Source organism: Oncorhynchus masou, chromosome 13 (genome assembly GCF_036934945.1).
Source record: "Oncorhynchus masou masou isolate Uvic2021 chromosome 13, UVic_Omas_1.1, whole genome shotgun sequence".
Taxonomy (NCBI): Eukaryota; Metazoa; Chordata; class Actinopteri; order Salmoniformes; family Salmonidae; genus Oncorhynchus; species Oncorhynchus masou.
In genome coordinates this window covers 45673595-45690981 of record NC_088224.1, presented here as the reverse complement: position 1 = coordinate 45690981, position 17387 = coordinate 45673595, and the positions used below count along the sequence as shown (strand labels likewise).

The 17387-nt window shown below is 43.8% G+C and overlaps 1 protein-coding gene across 1 annotated transcript in view; it reads left to right on the top strand.

Moving 5' to 3' along the window:
* LOC135552422 (small conductance calcium-activated potassium channel protein 1-like) overlaps positions 1-4394 on the top strand; it is a 40141-nt gene extending 35747 nt beyond the window's left edge. Inside the window, exon 10 of the mRNA XM_064984018.1 lies at positions 3715-4394. The gene's annotated coding sequence lies outside the window, so the exon portion shown is untranslated. The remainder of the gene's footprint in view (positions 1-3714) is intronic.
* The last annotated feature ends 12993 nt before the right edge of the window (positions 4395-17387 follow it).

Here is a 17387-nt window from a genome sequence, read left to right as displayed (position 1 = left end):
AACTAATAAAACATTGCTATAGCCTAATACCACAGATTATTTTACAAGACTCAACTTTTTCCTTTCTTTCTGTGGCGCCAAATGTTTGCATACTACTGGTAAAATGAATAGGTTTAGCTAATACATTATGGGACAATGTTGTTTAAATTAAACAAATGGTTAGCGGGGAAAGGCTATAAGGACACTCCTGGCCTGCAAAACACTGACTTATGTCGCAGCTGAGGGCAGAATGAACGCGAATCACACAGGGTTGTGTGACAGCTAGTAGGACACACACTGTGTCCTGGTGTTGTTGCCGTTCATGCTCTCCCCGTTGAGAAGTAGACTATATCACCGTGACATCTAGATCGCTACCAATATTAGCTATTTCTTATGTAGGCTGCTATTCTACTTGAAATATAATCCTTGTGAGGGGAAAAAATGGCCATGCTGGCAACACTAAGTGTCATAGGCTACAGCTGCCTAGTGCCCACTGCACCTTAGGTCAGCATAAATACTTTTTCCAATAATTTTTCTTCATGGAAAATGCATTTGTAATTTGTACTTGCTAATAGATTTCAAATGCATAAATTGACACCATATTCCATGGGTTTACTGAATAATCCATTGAATTAATATTAAGGTGTTAATTATTAGGCTTCAGAGCACAGCGCATGGATGAAAGCAGTGAGATATGCAACATAGCATTATGTTTCTGCAAAATGTTCACTGCTAGAGTGCGAGGCCAAGAGTGAGGGGCGCTTCATATTGGTTGTTCAGGGATCAATTCCCCCCCCCCCCAGGTCTTCAGGGCTGAGCCCGGATATCCGGAATGTCTAGTGACATCCCTGCTTCCAACTCTAACCAAAGCTGCTTGGGGGTAAGGAGGAGGAGGCTAATCCCCAGCATGGGCTCCTGTCAGAGCGGAGACTTCAGCTGGCCCTTCTCTATTTATGGTGCATTCAAGACCGCTGGGAGCTTGGAAAAATCCATGTCAAATCATAACTTCATTGATCTTCAGGTCAGAAAGTCGGAGCTCTAGAAAGATGCCGTTTTGACAAAGCAAAAATTCTATCAATATATTGATTGTACTCGCGCTGCTAAAACTCTCAACAATTGTTATACTACCTTCCAGAATGCATATAAGGCCCCCCCGCACCCTCCATTCAACAAATTGGACCACAATTCCATCTTTCTCCTCCCCTCCTATAGGCAGATGCTCAAACAGGAATCACCCGTGGTGAGGACTATTCAACACTGGTCTTACCAATCGGAATCCACGCTTCTAGATTGTTTTGATCATGCGGACTGGGATAAGTTCAAAGAAGCTTGAGAAAATAATATCGACACATATACCGATATGGTGAATGAGTTTATCAGGAAGTGCATAGGATATGTTGTACCCACTGTGACTATTACAAGCCATCAAATAAAGCTGAGCTGCTTGAATTTTTACCCCAGGAGTGACATAAAGTCACCCAACATCAATGTGAAAGACTGGTGGAGAGCATGCCAAAACGCACAAAAGCTGTGATTGAAGATCTGGGTTATTCCACCAAATATTGATTTCTGAACTCTTCATAAGTGTCACAATCGTCGTAATAACATTCTGACCAAAGTGATATGGGTTCCACATGTTTAATGAATCAAACGCACAAAAACAATAACGCGCAAACGACACGTGACGCTATGGCATGCTCACAGGCAACTACACATAAACAAGATCCCTCAAAACACAGTGGGGAAATGGCTGCCTAAATATGATCCCCAATCAGAGACAACGATAAACAGCTGCCTCTGATTGGGAACCATACCAGGCCAACATAGAAGTAAACAACCTAGATTACCCACCCTAGACACACCCCGACCTAACCAAAATAGAAAATAAAAAGGCTCTCTATGGTCAGGGTGTGACAATAAGTTAAAACATTAGTATTGCGTTGTTTAAAAATGAATATTAACTTATTCTTTGCATTATTTGAGGTCTGACAACACTGCATCTTTTTTGTTATTTTGACCAGTTGTAATTTACTGCAAATAAATGCTCTAAATGACAATATTTTTATTTTGAATTTGGGAGAAATGTTGTCAGTAGTTTATAGAATAAAACAAAACTTTTAATTTTACCCAAACACATACCTATAAATAGTAAAACCAGAGAAACTGATCATTTTGCAGTGGTCTCGTAATTTTTCACAGAGCTGTATATACTGTATTGTATTCTATACTACACCACTGATTGTTAAACAGCAATCTCCAGCACATCAGAGTCTGCTGCCTACAGACATAGATTAGGAATCACTGGCCACTTTAAGGAAATGAAACACTAGCCACTTTAATAATGTCTCCGTATCTTGCATTACTCATCTCATATGTATAAACTGTAATCTATACTATTCTACGGTATCTTAGTCACTTTAATTGTGTGTAAATCACCCATCTCATATGTATATACTGTATTCTATATTTTTCCACTGTATCTTAGTCCAATGCTGCTCTGACATAATGCATATAGGTATATATATAAATCCATTCCTTACTTAGATTTACGTGGATTTTGGATATATGTTGTGAAACTGTTGGATATTACTTGTTAGATATTATTGCACTGTCGGAGCGAGAAGCACAAGCATTTCGCTACACCCACAATAATATCTGCTAAACACGTGTATATGACCAATAAATTTGATTTGATTTTTGATTTGATGATTATTCAGAGATATTGACCTCACAGTTAGCCAGATTCAAGTAACTTACATTTCAAGATGTGGACTCAAAAGCTGCACTGACAGATAGCGTTAAGCTAAATAACTAACGTGAGGGACTACCCAGTCTAGCTAGCAGTGCTGCTTCATTAGAAACCAAGCAAATTTTGTGAGCAGGATTTTGACAGTAAGTTACAGTTATTGTCGATTAGCTATCTGGACACTGAATCCAACTGTTGGAGCTCTGTTCACCTCCCGGGCAAAGTATCACTAACAAACCAATAACTATCTAATCAAGTACTTTCCAAATATGCAAAAAATTACAACTAAAAATAGCTAGCTAACTCAAGGCTTACATGACGTTAGCTACTTTTGGTAACGTCAACTCAATTAGCTGGCTAACATTACACTATCTATTGAAAAAACAAAGCTGGATAGCTGGTAACATTTTTTCTAATTTATAGAAGATGGACATGCAGAATTGAAGATGCTGCTCAGCTAACACAGAGACGGTTGTTAAATTTGCAGGAATAAATTAGTAGATTGTGTATGTGTGTGTTTACAATATACAATTCTTTAGCATCTAGCTGCATAGATGGGTTGGCTGACAACTACACATAAACAATGTCCGCGCTTCCATGGGTCATAAGTCAGCCTGTTGTGATTCTGGGTGGTCAGATTGCTAGCAAGAATGACACTGCCATGTGTGGGAATCATAAGTGGCTTATTTCAGCATGTTTCATCGTGTTATTGATACCATGTCTTGTTTTGATGTGTTTTGACTAATTTCATGTCAATGCAAAATGGCTAAAATTCACTAGCTAGCTAACCAACAACTGTAACAATGTATTTGAAATCACAAGTGGTCATTGTGCAAATGTATTTGTTTTCAATAAACATTGGAGACGAAATATAGCTTTCATGTCAACAATCTAAGTGTGCGTGCGTATATTGCTTATGTGTGTTTGTCTGTTCAGAATACTCCATATTGCTACTGCACTGATACTATGTCGTCTCTGTAATAATATAGGAAATCCAGGAAAGCAGAACATCAGACAGCAAGGAAGAGAGGGGAGCAGACAGGACAGAGCGCGAACACAGGAGAAGATAGAGGGGAGGCCCACACAAGACAAACATGGCATATTCCTCTGAAGCCAGAAGTAGTCCTTGCTAAACATTACCTCTCAAAGAAAGTAAAGATGCCACTTCTGACATGTGCTGTGTACATAAATTGTTAAGCCCTGATATGTTCCTATCACTGAAAGCAATAATACAGGCCACGCTGACCATTCCAGTTAGCAGCTGTGAGAGGTCTTTCAGTGTATTAAGATGCCTACAAACCTGGTTTAGGAGCCCAATGACCCAAGATAGAATGCATCATGACAATGATATACATACTAACACGCGTGAAGTCATAGACAGGTTTGCACCTACAGTTTCATTTAGTTTAATTTCTAATCTTGATGGATAGACTAACATCCTGGCACTGTGTTATATAACTCACAAACATTGTGAATATTTAGTTGGAGAAAGGGTTGCATGCTCGTATGTACATGTGTGTAAAATTGTGAAGTGTTGTTCTTACAGGGGTGTTGGAGGGTGTGTATTTGTTTTTGTGTAATTAATTAGGTAGAAATATTGTCCTGTAGCTAATTGACCTTGGAATATGTGATTTATTACCACAAATGCTATAAAAAACATTATTTTCAAGCGTGTTTGGTGCCTGCATTTGTAAATATTATCTGCAAAAGTTGACCCCTCTGCCCCCACTCTAAATTATAATACAAGCCTATTGCTAATGTGAGTTCATGCAGTTTGTGACCGGAAAATTACATATTTACCTGATTTGCTTGATATTAATAGTTAACAATTATATACTTAACAAATAGTAAGACGTTTCTGTTCTATTAAATGCTGTGTTTCTGTAAAGGGATGGTTTTCACTCTAGCTTCATGCAGCTAATCTGGGTGTATGGTCACTAGAGATGGCTTGAGTTGACAAATGAGTTACAGACTGCATTCCATAGACAAGATGTGGTGGGTGTAACCGGGATAGGGATAGCCTGGAGGAGTAGAACATAATCCTTAGTCTCAAAATCATCCTTGCATCTGGGAGACTAAGCCGGGTGGGGTTTAAAACAACACCCCTGTGTAGATGATGACAGGATGAACCCAGGGTGGCTTATTATGCCCCAATCTGCTTGGGATGGTTGGAACCAGCCAATACTAAACATTTTTAGATCTACTATATAAAGAACTGCAATTCTGTAAAGGTTAAGATATTGTGTCTCTAGGAAAAATGAAAATCTCCTCTAACCCAAAGGCAACCCCGAGGTTAAAAACAAACAAAACATTTCCAGGCCTTTTCAATTTGGTAGAAATATGCCTCTATCTCACTTGCTCCCTCCAAGATTACAGCCCCAGAAAACATTCCAAAGAGAGACAATGAAACACTCCTTTTCCCAGAAAAAAAACACAACCACTTGGTCAGCATTCATTATACTACACCGAATCAGTAGCCCACACGTTGACTACAAACAAAACCTAATAAAAATGATAATTCCATTGTACTCCCTCCAATCATTAGTTTCAAACTTCCTCAATGGTTATATGTACTTAATTGAACATGCGCTACCCTTGGATACAATACTTTACCTCAAATCTATGAAATTCCCCTAATTAATATATTACTTGACTAATTTGGCCCAAGCTTGCTTTACAATTATTAAAACCCAAAACAATAATTCCCTACAGCCAAATATAGCCCAGTGAGCACAACTAACTCACCTATTCTTCTCATTAGGTGAAAATATAACCCCTGCTCAGACAACGTTCTGCCTCTATCGTAAAGTTAAAAGCACATTTTTCAACTTTCTCTTCTCTTTCGGCTTCACACTTATGAAATGTCCAAGACTTAAAAGTAACATGTAAATCGGCAAATTTATAACATACATCAGTCAACCCTTTGGAATAAAAACATTTCGGTGGGCACAACTCTATTGCCATTACCTATCTGCATTAGATTTAGGTAGCAATGAGACAAGGATATCCCTACCGGCCAACCCCTAGGCCAATTGTGTGTCTCCCCATGGACGCGGCCGGTTACGACAGACTACTAGTTACGCGAACCCAGAGTCTCTGGTGGCCCAGCTGACACTGCAGTACAGCGCCCTTGACCACTGCGCCACCCGGGAGGCCACAATCTGCATCATTTATCGTTCATTATCTTCTATTTAAATATTCTGTAGGTAAGGTAATCTGTAGGTAAGAACCCCGGTCTCTGGTTTTTCACTAGCAAATTCAGTTATTCCATTTATATTGTATATTGAGTGTCCTTTTCATCATACTTACTATATGGATTTATCTGAGCCTTTGAGAGGGTTACATTTTAGGGGCTCGTCCGGAATTTTATTTGATTTGTTTTCCTTGAATGATACAGCATGCATATTAACAAAAAATGCTTTTACTCTGAGTCACTATACTAAACTGCTAGTGGTTAGTGTGTTTTCTAATCCTCCCTGCTTAATTGAGTATACAACATGGAGGATGATGAGATCGTAACTTGGTGCACTGAGCATAAGGTAGCTACACACAATGCTGTTGTGCTGAGTAATGTGTCTGTTGAAGTAACAGATTAAGAACTGAATGAAGCCCTCAGTCATTTCAAACCTTTTGGAAAGGCTTTAGTATGCAATTGATGCTCGTATGCATCTGGTAAAAAACACAATGTCCTGGTTAAGATGTCACAGGATGTAACTAAGATGGTAGTACCAGATGTTGTAGGGATCCCTGGAGAGGTTTGTCCCTGGCCTGTAGATGTCATTGCTTGCATCACCTGCATATCCTGCTGAGGGTGAAGATTGTCAGTCTAAGCTGCTGTCATTTCTAAGAAATGAGGGAAGGCTGTTACATATGTTACAGGTCTGATAAGTCCTTCCCCTTCTGTTGATCTAAACACTGTTGGCTAGTACCATTAGTTCATTGGTGGTGCAATGTCACCATGCACCTACTGAGATGCAAGGTTACCTCAAGCTACGCATGTTGTCTGGTGTGAAGACTACTCCCAGTGGAGAAGAGGAGTATGATGCTTGGGCTGAGCAGACCACTCAGCTGCTGGATTAATAGCAATGTAGTGATAATGTGAAGAAGCAGAGAATAGTTGAAAGTCCAAAAGGTTTTGCAGCTGACATTGTGAGGTCTTTGAAGATTGGAAATCCCACAGCTACTGCTAGTGATTACATGAACACTTGAAACTGCATTCAGAACCACTGAAAATGCATCTGATCTGATTGCAAGGTTCAGAAACACGTTCCAGAATTAGGGAAAAAAACGTTCTGCATATCCGCTGAGATTGAAAATTGTTGTACAGTGTGCTTCGCAAAGGGGGAAATGAACAGTCTGAGCTGAATAGCAAACGCATTGTATAGATTGTGAGAGGTGCATTGTCACATGACTTCATTGCTCTTCGCATACGGATGACCTACAAGGTGCGTGATCCACCTACCTTCGCTGAAATGCTTCACAAGGTAAGGGACGAGGAAGATATGACTGTGAACTGTTCCCACAAGTGTTGTGATGTCATCAGCTGTCACTCCAGTTGTTGCTGCACCCACAGAAGTCAACAGTGACATGGAGCTGCTGAAGAAAGAACTGAATGGTTTGAAAACTGAGATGACTCGTCTTAGGTCTGCTGCTGTCACCACAGGTAAGCCTGACACAATCACTTAGAAGACAGATTCTGCATTCAAAGTCAGAAGGAAGAACGGAAGTATGAAGGCAGACCTGGTATCTTCTGCTATAAATTTGGAGAGAATGGACACTTCAAACCAGACTGAGGGCAAAGAAAATCCTTTTACAACAAGTACTTGACGCATCTGCCATTAAAGCCCATTGAACACTTGGAGATTTGGGGCCTTAGCTCAGACCCTATGATGGCTATTTGTCGTTGAAGTTGGAGATTTCAGTATCAGTAGTAGGTGTAACAGAGGCCATAGAAGCACTCGTTGGTTTGTTTAGACCCAGCCGTGAAAGGTGAAGTCTCTTTCCTGGTTGGTACAAACACCTCTGTGGAGAGAAGGTTGATGGCCTATGAAGAGAAAGGAGGTGAAGGTTTCCTGAGCACACTACAAGTTCATCCTGTTATTAAAGAGACTTATGAGAAAATGAAAGAGATCCCAACTGATTTTGATGACTAGAAAATAGGAACAGTATGGTTGACAGACAAAACCTGTAACATTGCCCCCTGGTGGACTAGCAAGAGTCACCGTCTCATTGGCCACTCCACCTTCTCGGGAGCCCTGTTTACCTCCCCCGGAACGCTTCAATGGAGAGTCGAGCACCCGTCGGGCATTCATAGCTCAGTATGCCCTCATTTTCAAGCTTCATCCCTCCTCCTTCCCCTCGGATCGCTCCAAGATCTCATCACGCTGATGTCAGGGAAGGCTCTCACCTGGGCTACTGCTGTATGGGAACAGCAGCCGGCCATATGTGTTAGTCTGGAGGAGTTTGTAGGAGAGTTGAAGGTTTTTTATGCCCCGTTCTCCGGGAGAGAAGCTGCCCGGAAGCTAATCCAGCTTCGGGAGGACTCCTGCAGTGTGGCTGACTATGCGGTGGATTTCAATTCCCTCATCGCTTTGACCCTCTGAATCGATGGGCGACTACTGCAATGACGGAGGGAGAGAAAATTCAACTTCGCTCGCACGTACAGGGATTTCACCTTGCCTCCGAGTCATCCCGGAAGTTCCCGACAATCCCATTGCTGAGAGAACCTGAGGCTTCCCGACCTTCCCCGAGAGTCCCCAAAGACGGATGAGTCACCGCTTCCCGAGCCTATGCAACTAGGTAGAGCTGGGCTATCGCCAGCAGAACAGCAATACAAGATCAATATGAAGAGTTATCTGTATTGCGGGAGCTGAACATCCCCACTCAGCCCCTCCCCACTCGCATGGATGTGCGAGTGCTGGACGGCCGTTCTATAGGCCGGGTCACTCATATTTCCACTCCCATCAACCTACGGGTGTCAGGGAATCACAGCGAGACTATTCAATTCATGCTCATCAAGTCTCTTCAGATTCCCGTGCTTTTGGGATTCTCCTGGCTTCAGCGATACAATATCCTCATCAACTGGTCTACTGGTGCCATCATGGGCTGGAGTGCATTCTGCCATGCCCAGTGTCAGTGTCAGTGCAACCTGCCCCGGGACGTCTTCCTGGGAGCTCGGAAGGTGCCCCGGACCTCGCTTCCATTTCCGTGGAGTACCAGGACCTCCGGGAGGTGTTCAACAAGGCCGGGCCACTTCGCTTCCGCCACACTGACTATATGACTGCGGGATTGACCTTCTCCCTAGCACCACTACGCCCCGGGGACAACTGTACTCGCTATTGGGACCGGAAACCAAGGCTATGGACACCTACATTGGGGACTCCCTAGCTGCAGGATTTATACATCCTTTGTCCTCTCCCACAGGCGCAGGGTTCTTCTTTGTGGAGAAGAAGGACAAGATCCTGCGCCCGTGTATCGACTAGTGGGGACTCAATGACATAACGGTGAAGAACCGCTACCCGCTACCCCTCATCTCCTCGGCTTTCGAGCTGCTCCAGGAGGCCACCGTGTTTTCCAAGCTGGATCTACGGAACGCCTACCACCTGGTGCGGCTATAGGAGGGGGATGAGTGGAAGACCGCCTTTAACACAGCCAGCGGCCACTGCGAGCATTTGGATACCATTTGGCCGCACCAACACCAATGCTGTGTTCCAGGCTCTGGTTAATGATATTCTCTGTGACATGTTGAACCGGTCTGTCTTCGTCTACATTGATGACATCCTTGTCTTCTCCCACTCCCCTCAAAAACATGTGCTCCAAGTCTGACAGGTTCTTCAACGCCTCCTGGAGAACCAGCTGTTTGTTAAGGCAGAGAAGTGCGACTTCCACCATTCCCTTTCTGGGGTACATCATCTCCGTTGCGAGTGTCCAGATGGATGGAAGGTGAGAGTGGTGGTGTATTGGCCCCAGCCTTTGTCCATGTTGCAGCTGCAACGTTTCCTGGGGTTCACCAACTTTTATCACCGCTTCATCCGGGGTTACAGCACCCTGGCTTCCCCCCTGTCAGCACTAATTTCTCCCAAGGTTTCGTTCACGTGGTCCCCTGCTGCTGACCGGGCATTCTGGGACCTCAAACACCGCTTCACCACTGCTCCCATCCTGGTTCATCCTGACCCTTACCATCAGTTTGTGGTGGAGGCCGATGTGTCAGATGTAGGAGTGGGGGTGGTCCTGTCCCAGCGTTCTGCCCTGGACCTGAAGCTACATCCCTGCGCCTTCTTCTCCCATCACCTCACAAAACTACAATGTGGGAGATTGTGAGCTTCTCGCCGTGAAGATGGCATTGGAGGGATGCAGAAACTGTCTGGAAATGGCGGAACATCCGTTCATTGTATGGACTGACCACAAAAATCTGGAGTATCTCCGCACCACCAAACGCCTCAACTCCAGGCAAGCTAGATGGGCTCTGCTGTTCACACGGTTCAACTTCTCCCCCGCATGTCGGCCGGGATCCAAGAATGTCAAGCCGGATGCACTGTCTCATTGTTATAGCCCCACAGCTATTACCCCGGAGCCCGAGACCATCCTTCCCACCTCGTGCCTGGCAACAGCACTCAGCTGGGGTATAGGGAAACAGGTCCGGGATAACCGGATGTTCATGCCTGACGCGGTCTGCTTCACGGTCCTGAAGTGGGCCCACTCCTGCAGACTGGCCTAAGACCAGGGTTCCCGCCGGATCCTGGCTTTTGTACGACGATGCTTTTGGTGGCCCACCATGGTCCCTGATGTCTCCGCATTCATCGCCAGTTGCAAAGTGTGTGCTCAGAACAAGGCTCCTCTGCAAGCTCCGGCTGGCCTTCTGCAACCTCTGCCTGTCCCTCACCGTCCCTGGTCCCACATACCAATGGATTTCATCACGGGTCTCCCCCTGTCTGAAGGCAACACTGCCATCCTGACTGTGGTCGACCGGTTTTCCAAGGCAATGGGAAATGGGAAATGGGAAAAAATTTAAGTCTCTCGATGTGCAAAACTGATAGAGACATACCCCAAGCGACTTACAGCCGTAATCGCAGCAAAAGGTGGCGCTACAAAGTATTAACTTAAGGGGGCTGAATAATTTTGCACGCCCAATTTTTCAGTTTTTGATTTGTTAAAAAAGTTTGAGATATCCAATAAATGTCGTTCCACTTCATGAGTGTCCCACTTGTTGATTCTTCACAAAAAAATACAGTTTTATATCTTTATGTTTGAAGCCTGAAATGTGGCAAAAGGTCGCAAAGTTCAAGGGGGCCGAATACTTTCGCAAGGCACTGTATAAATGACGGCCCTTGAGTCCCATCTCTTATGCCACACTATCAAAATGTCTCTGATCTTACATTTGGCCTCACCTCTACCCAGTGGACATTAATATCAATTATATCTCGTTTCAAAGCTTCTTAGGCTAACTGGTCTACAATTGAATTTCCTTCCACACCCGAATGTGCTGGGGCCCAGCAGAATCTCACTACTACACAAAGTCTCTCAATTCTCCATAATAACATTAATACCTCCAATAGTAGGTCACTCCTATTAGATTTACCAGTTGAAAAACTATTCAATACAGACAGAGAATCTGAGCATACTATAATTCTAACAGGTTGTACATCCTCCACCCACTGGAGGGCAACTATTATCGCCAACATTTCAACTGAGTATACTGACAGTTCATCTGTTAGTTTTCTACATATCTGCACATCAAATTCAGGAATGTAAATGCCTGCTCCTGTGCGCCCACTATCTGGGTCCTTGGATCCATCTGTGAAAACCGGTAAAAAAGCATAACTTCTACCAATCTAATTGTCAACCAGTTTCCCAATATCACAGACTTCTGACCAATCCCTCATTTTCTCTACCAAGGTTAGATCAACAACAGGAGGGCCAACCTCTAACTCCTTCAAACCACCCTCATCAGCAAGCTTTGCAACTGTCCAACCAAAACCACTCCCTTATCTACTTTTTTTTTCTTCCAACGGTCATCTAGAACAGTAGCAGTGGGATCTTCAATCTTAAAGCTTTTCAACCTAACCCAATAGCTAATGGCAATTTTTTTACACCAGATATCCAAAAGCATCTCACATGCCTCCACTAGTAAGGCACATACAGATGTTAATTTAGATGCACCAATACACATCCTTAAAGCTGTACACTGGTTTCTGTCCAGCTTCCAGCCAAGTCTTCGCCGCTGTTCCATAACTATACACCCGTAATTAACTGTTGTCCTGATCAGAGCTCTATATAAGTACACACCGTATACCTTGTTTCAACATTTATGACATGACCTTCCATTTCTATCGCTCATTGAACCATAGGCTGTCCATACAGAAACAACTGTTTATTATCAGCAACTTTCTTCTTCGAGAAGAACATACAACAAGACTTGCCACTGACAATTTTAAAACCCTATTGACTCATCGTTTCCATCAGTTTAGAGGTCAGTGCTATTGATCTATCAGCACATGAAGGTTCCTTAACAGGCTTTACAAAAGGTAATATTACTGCACGTTTTCAACCAGAAGGTATAACCCCCTCACTCCAAATCTTTTTAAATTATCCCAGGAGAACATGTATGACCTCATCAGGTAGATGCTTAAACATTACGTAGCACGACTGATCATGACCTGGGCCTGTATGTCCAGCCTATTTAAGGCTGAATGCATCTCATGTATAGTAAAATCAACATCCAAAGATGAGTCAGCAGTATCCCTTTTCTTATACACATTAACATGAGCATTTAAATCTCACACCTGCGTTGCTTATATACTTCATCCAAAGTAACCCCACTATGTACCCCAGAAAATGTCTTCCAAAAACCGGCTTTTTCTTTATCAGTTACGGACATTTTTTGACCCACAATCAAAACTGGAATTAGAGTGCACTTGCTTCTTCCAGTCATCTTCTTCAACATAGACCATACATCCCCCAGCTTAGTACCCCTGCCTATTGTAGAGCAGAACTGTTTCCATGCATTTCTCTTGACAGACTTAATGACCCTACGCACTAAAGCTATTTTCCTTTAGAAATCAACTAAATTCTCAGGAGTCAGATTCCTACTCAACACTCTAAGTCCTATTTCTTTCTTGAATAGTCCACAAAGGAATCACCTTCCTTTTCTCACCTACTTTACTCACTGGTACATATAAATTTGCAGCACTCAAAATCAGAGACCGCACAGAAGCAGCACATACATCAACCGGCCTCTCTAAAGACAACTGTCCAACAGCCTTAGCAATGATCACCAATCTTTTCCCAGTCTGCTTTATGAAAGCACCATCATCTGAATGGTACCCTATCTAGAATAGTAACATCAAAGATCATGATACACAAAATCGGGAAATGATCACTTCCAACAGTAGAATCATTCATTACATTCCATTCACACATAGATGCAATATAGTTAGAAGCCATTGAGATCCAGGCAGGATGTAAACCCATCTAACGACAACTCTTGTACCACATCCAACGTTAAGACATACTAATGCTCGTTTCCATCATATCTTCCACAATAGTACCATTAGCATCTGTATGTGTGCTTCCCCATGAACTATTACATGCATTAAAGTCACCATACCATATCTCTCTAGAGCCCAATTCCTCTGATATTTCATCAAACATCGCTACAGACTACCACCACCACACATTCATATTCAGAGGGGACAGTTATATTATGCTATACAAGACCTTCTCTTATGAACGTAGCACAACTACCACCCTGTCCAATTGATCTATCAGATCTGATTGAACAATAACCAGGAATAATAAAATCAAGATGTGGTCTAAGCCATGTTTCTTGAACACATATCACATCAGGTTTGACCTCTAAATCTATTACAAATTTCTTAAAACTCCTGACCGTTACCAATAAGGCTTCTGGCATTCCACTGAAGGATGACAAAACCCCTAACTCTAATTATCATCATACGGAGACATTCCATCATTAGTTGTCAACATATCAACAATCATGGCGACAGTAACATCCGTACTCATAAGAACTCTTGTTGCTGCTTCCACAATGATCTTCCACTTGGCAGTTCTTTCCACAAACACAGTCAGGTTGATAACCTTTCCAATGAAGGCTATATAAAAAAAAATCTGACACATTTGTGAGAGCAAGATTTCTGAACAGGACTCGTATCCGTATCTGGACTAACATAAGCAACATTTCCTACAGTAGGTCCCCTTATTCCAGGACTGACTCTATTATCTCCATCATTCTACCTAATAGTTCCACCCATCTGCCTAATAGTTACACCCATCTGCCTTGCAGCCTCTGCATAAATCAAATCAAATTGTATTTGTGACATGTGCAGAATACAACAGGTGTAGTAGACTTTATAGTGAAATGCTTACTTACAAGCCCTTAACCAACAACACAGTTTTAAGAAAATACAAAAAAAGTAAGATAAGAACAACAAATAATTAAAGAGCAGTAGTAAATAACAATAGTGGGGCTATATACCGGGGGTACCGGGACAAAGTCAATTTGCGGGGGCACCGGTGTCGAGGTAATCGAGGTAATATGTACATATAGGTAGAGTTATTAAAGTGACTATGCATAGATAATAACAGTGTCACATTTGTTGAATGGAGGAGACCAAGGCGCAGCGTGATGTGAATACATTCTTCTATTTATTAACGAAGAAACACTAAACAAATGTGATGCTAAAAAACGACTCCGAAAAAGAGGGAAACGTAGCGGTCTTCTGGTCAGACTACGGAGACGGGCACATCGTGCCCCACTTCCTAGCATTCTTCTTGCCAATGTCCAGTCTCTTGACAACAAGGTTGATGAAATCCGAGCAAGGGTAGCATTCCAGAGGGACATCAGAGACTGTAACGTTCTGTGCTTCACGGAAACATGGCTCACTGGAGAGACGCTATCCGATGCGGTGCAGCCAACGGGTTTCTCCACGCATCGCGCCGACAGAAACAAACACCTTTCTGGTAAGAAGAGGGGTGGGGGTGTATGCCTTATGGCTAACGAGGCATGGTGCGATGAAAGAAACATACAGGAACTCAAATCCTTCTGTTCACCTGATTTAGAATTCCTCACAATCAAATGTAGACCGCATTACCTACCAAGAGAATTCTCTTCGATTATAATCACAGCCGTATATATCCCCCCCCAAGCAGACACATCAATGGCTCTGAACGAACTTTATTTAACTCTTTGCAAACTGGAAACCATTTATCCGGAGGCTGCATTCATCGTTGTTGGGGATTTTAACAAGGCTAATCTGAAAACAAGACTCCCCAAATTTTATCAGCATATCGATTGCGCAACCAGGGGCGGAAAAACCTTGGATCACTGTTACTCTAACTTCCGCGACGCATATAAGGCCCTGCCCCGCCCCCCTTTCGGAAAAGCTGACCACAACTCCATCTTGCTGATACCTGCCTACAGACAAAAGCTAAAAAAAGAAGCTCCCACGCTGAGGTCTGTCCAACGCTGGTCCGACCAAGCTGACTCCACACTCCAAGACTGCTTCCATCACGTGGACTGGGACATGTTTCGTATTGCGTCAAATAACAACATTGACGAATACGCTGATTCGGTGTGCGAGTTCATTAGAACGTGCGTTGAAGATGTCGTTCCCATAGCAACGATTAAAACATTCCCTAACCAGAAACCTTGGATTGATGGCAGCATTCGTGTGAAACTGAAAGCGCGAACCACTGCTTTCAATCAGGGCAAGGTGTCTGGTAACATGACTGAATACAAACAATGCAGCTATTCCCTCCGTAAGGCTATCAAACAAGCTAAGCGTCAGTACAGAGACAAAGTAGAATCCCAATTCAACGGCTCAGACACAAGAGGCATGTGGCAGGGTCTACAGTCAATCACGGACTACAGGAAGAAATCCAGCCCAGTCACGGACCAGGATGTCTTGCTCCCAGGCAGACTAAATAACTTTTTTGCCCGCTTTGAGGACAATACAGTGCCACTGACACTGCCTGCAACGGAAAAATGCGGTCTCTCCTTCACTGCAGCCGAGGTGAGTAAAACATTTAAACGTGTTAACCCTCGCAAGGCTGCAGGCCCAGACGGCATCCCCAGCCGCGCCCTCAGAGCATGCGCAGACCAGCTGGCTGGTGTGTTTACGGACATATTCAATCAATCCCTATACCAGTCTGCTGTTCCCACATGCTTCAAGAGGGCCACCATCGTTCCTGTTCCCAAGAAAGCTAAGGTAACTGAGCTAAACGACTACCGCCCCGTAGCACTCATTTCCGTCGTCATGAAGTGCTTTGAGAGACTAGTCAAGGACCATATCACCTCCACCCTACCTGACTCCCTAGACCCACTCCAATTTGCTTACCGCTCAAATAGGTCCACAGACGATGCAATCTCAACCACACTGCACACTGCCCTAACCCATCTGGACAAGAGGAATACCTATGTGAGAATGCTGTTCATCGACTACAGCTCGGCATTCAACACCATAGTACCCTCCAAGCTCATCATCAAGCTCGAGACCCTGGGTCTCGACCCCGCCCTGTGCAACTGGGTACTGGACTTCCTGACGGGCCGCCCCCAGGTGGTGAGGGTAGGTAACAACATCTCCTCCCCGCTGATCCTCAACACTGGGGCCCCACAAGGGTGCGTTCTGAGCCCTCTCCTGTACTCCCTGTTCACCCACGACTGCGTGGCCACGCACGCCTCCAACTCAATCATCAAGTTTGCGGACGACACAACAGTGGTAGGCTTGATTACCAACAACGACGAGACGGCCTACAGGGAGGAGGTGAGGGCCCTCGGAGTGTGGTGTCAGGAAAATAACCTCACACTCAACGTCAACAAAACTAAGGAGATGATTGTGGACTTCAGGAAACAGCAGAGGGAACACCCCCTATCCACATCGATGGAACAGTAGTGGAGAGAGTAGCAAGTTTTAAGTTCCTCGGCATACACATCACAGACAAACTGAATTGGTCCACTCACACAGACAGCATCGTGAAGAAGGCGCAGCAGCGCCTCTTCAACCTCAGGAGGCTGAAGAAATTCGGCTTGTCACCAAAAGCACTCACAAACTTCTACAGAGGCACAATCGAGAGCATCCTGGCGGGCTGTATCACCGCCTGGTACGGCAACTGCTCCGCCCTCAACCGTAAGGCTCTCCAGAGGGTAGTGAGGTCTGCACAACGCATCATCGGGGGCAAACTACCTGCCCTCCAGGATACCTACACCACCCGATGTTACAGGAAGGCCATAAAGATCATCAAGGACATCTACCACCCGAGCCACTGCCTGTTCACCCCGCTATCATCCAGAAGGCGAGGTCAGTACAGGTGCATCAAAGCTGGGACCGAGAGACTGAAAAACAGCTTCTATCTCAAGGCCATCAGACTGTTAAACAGCCACCACTAACATTGAGTGGCTGCTGCTTACACACTGACACTGACTCAACTCCAGCCACTTTAATAATGGGAATTGATGGGAAATGTTGTAAATATATCACTAGCCACTTTAAACAATGCTACCTTATATAATGTTACTTACTCTACATTATTCATCTCATATGCATACCTATATACTGTACTCTATATCATCGACTGCATCCTTATGTAATACATGTATCACTAGCCACTTTAACTATGCCACTTTGTTTACATACTCATCTCACAT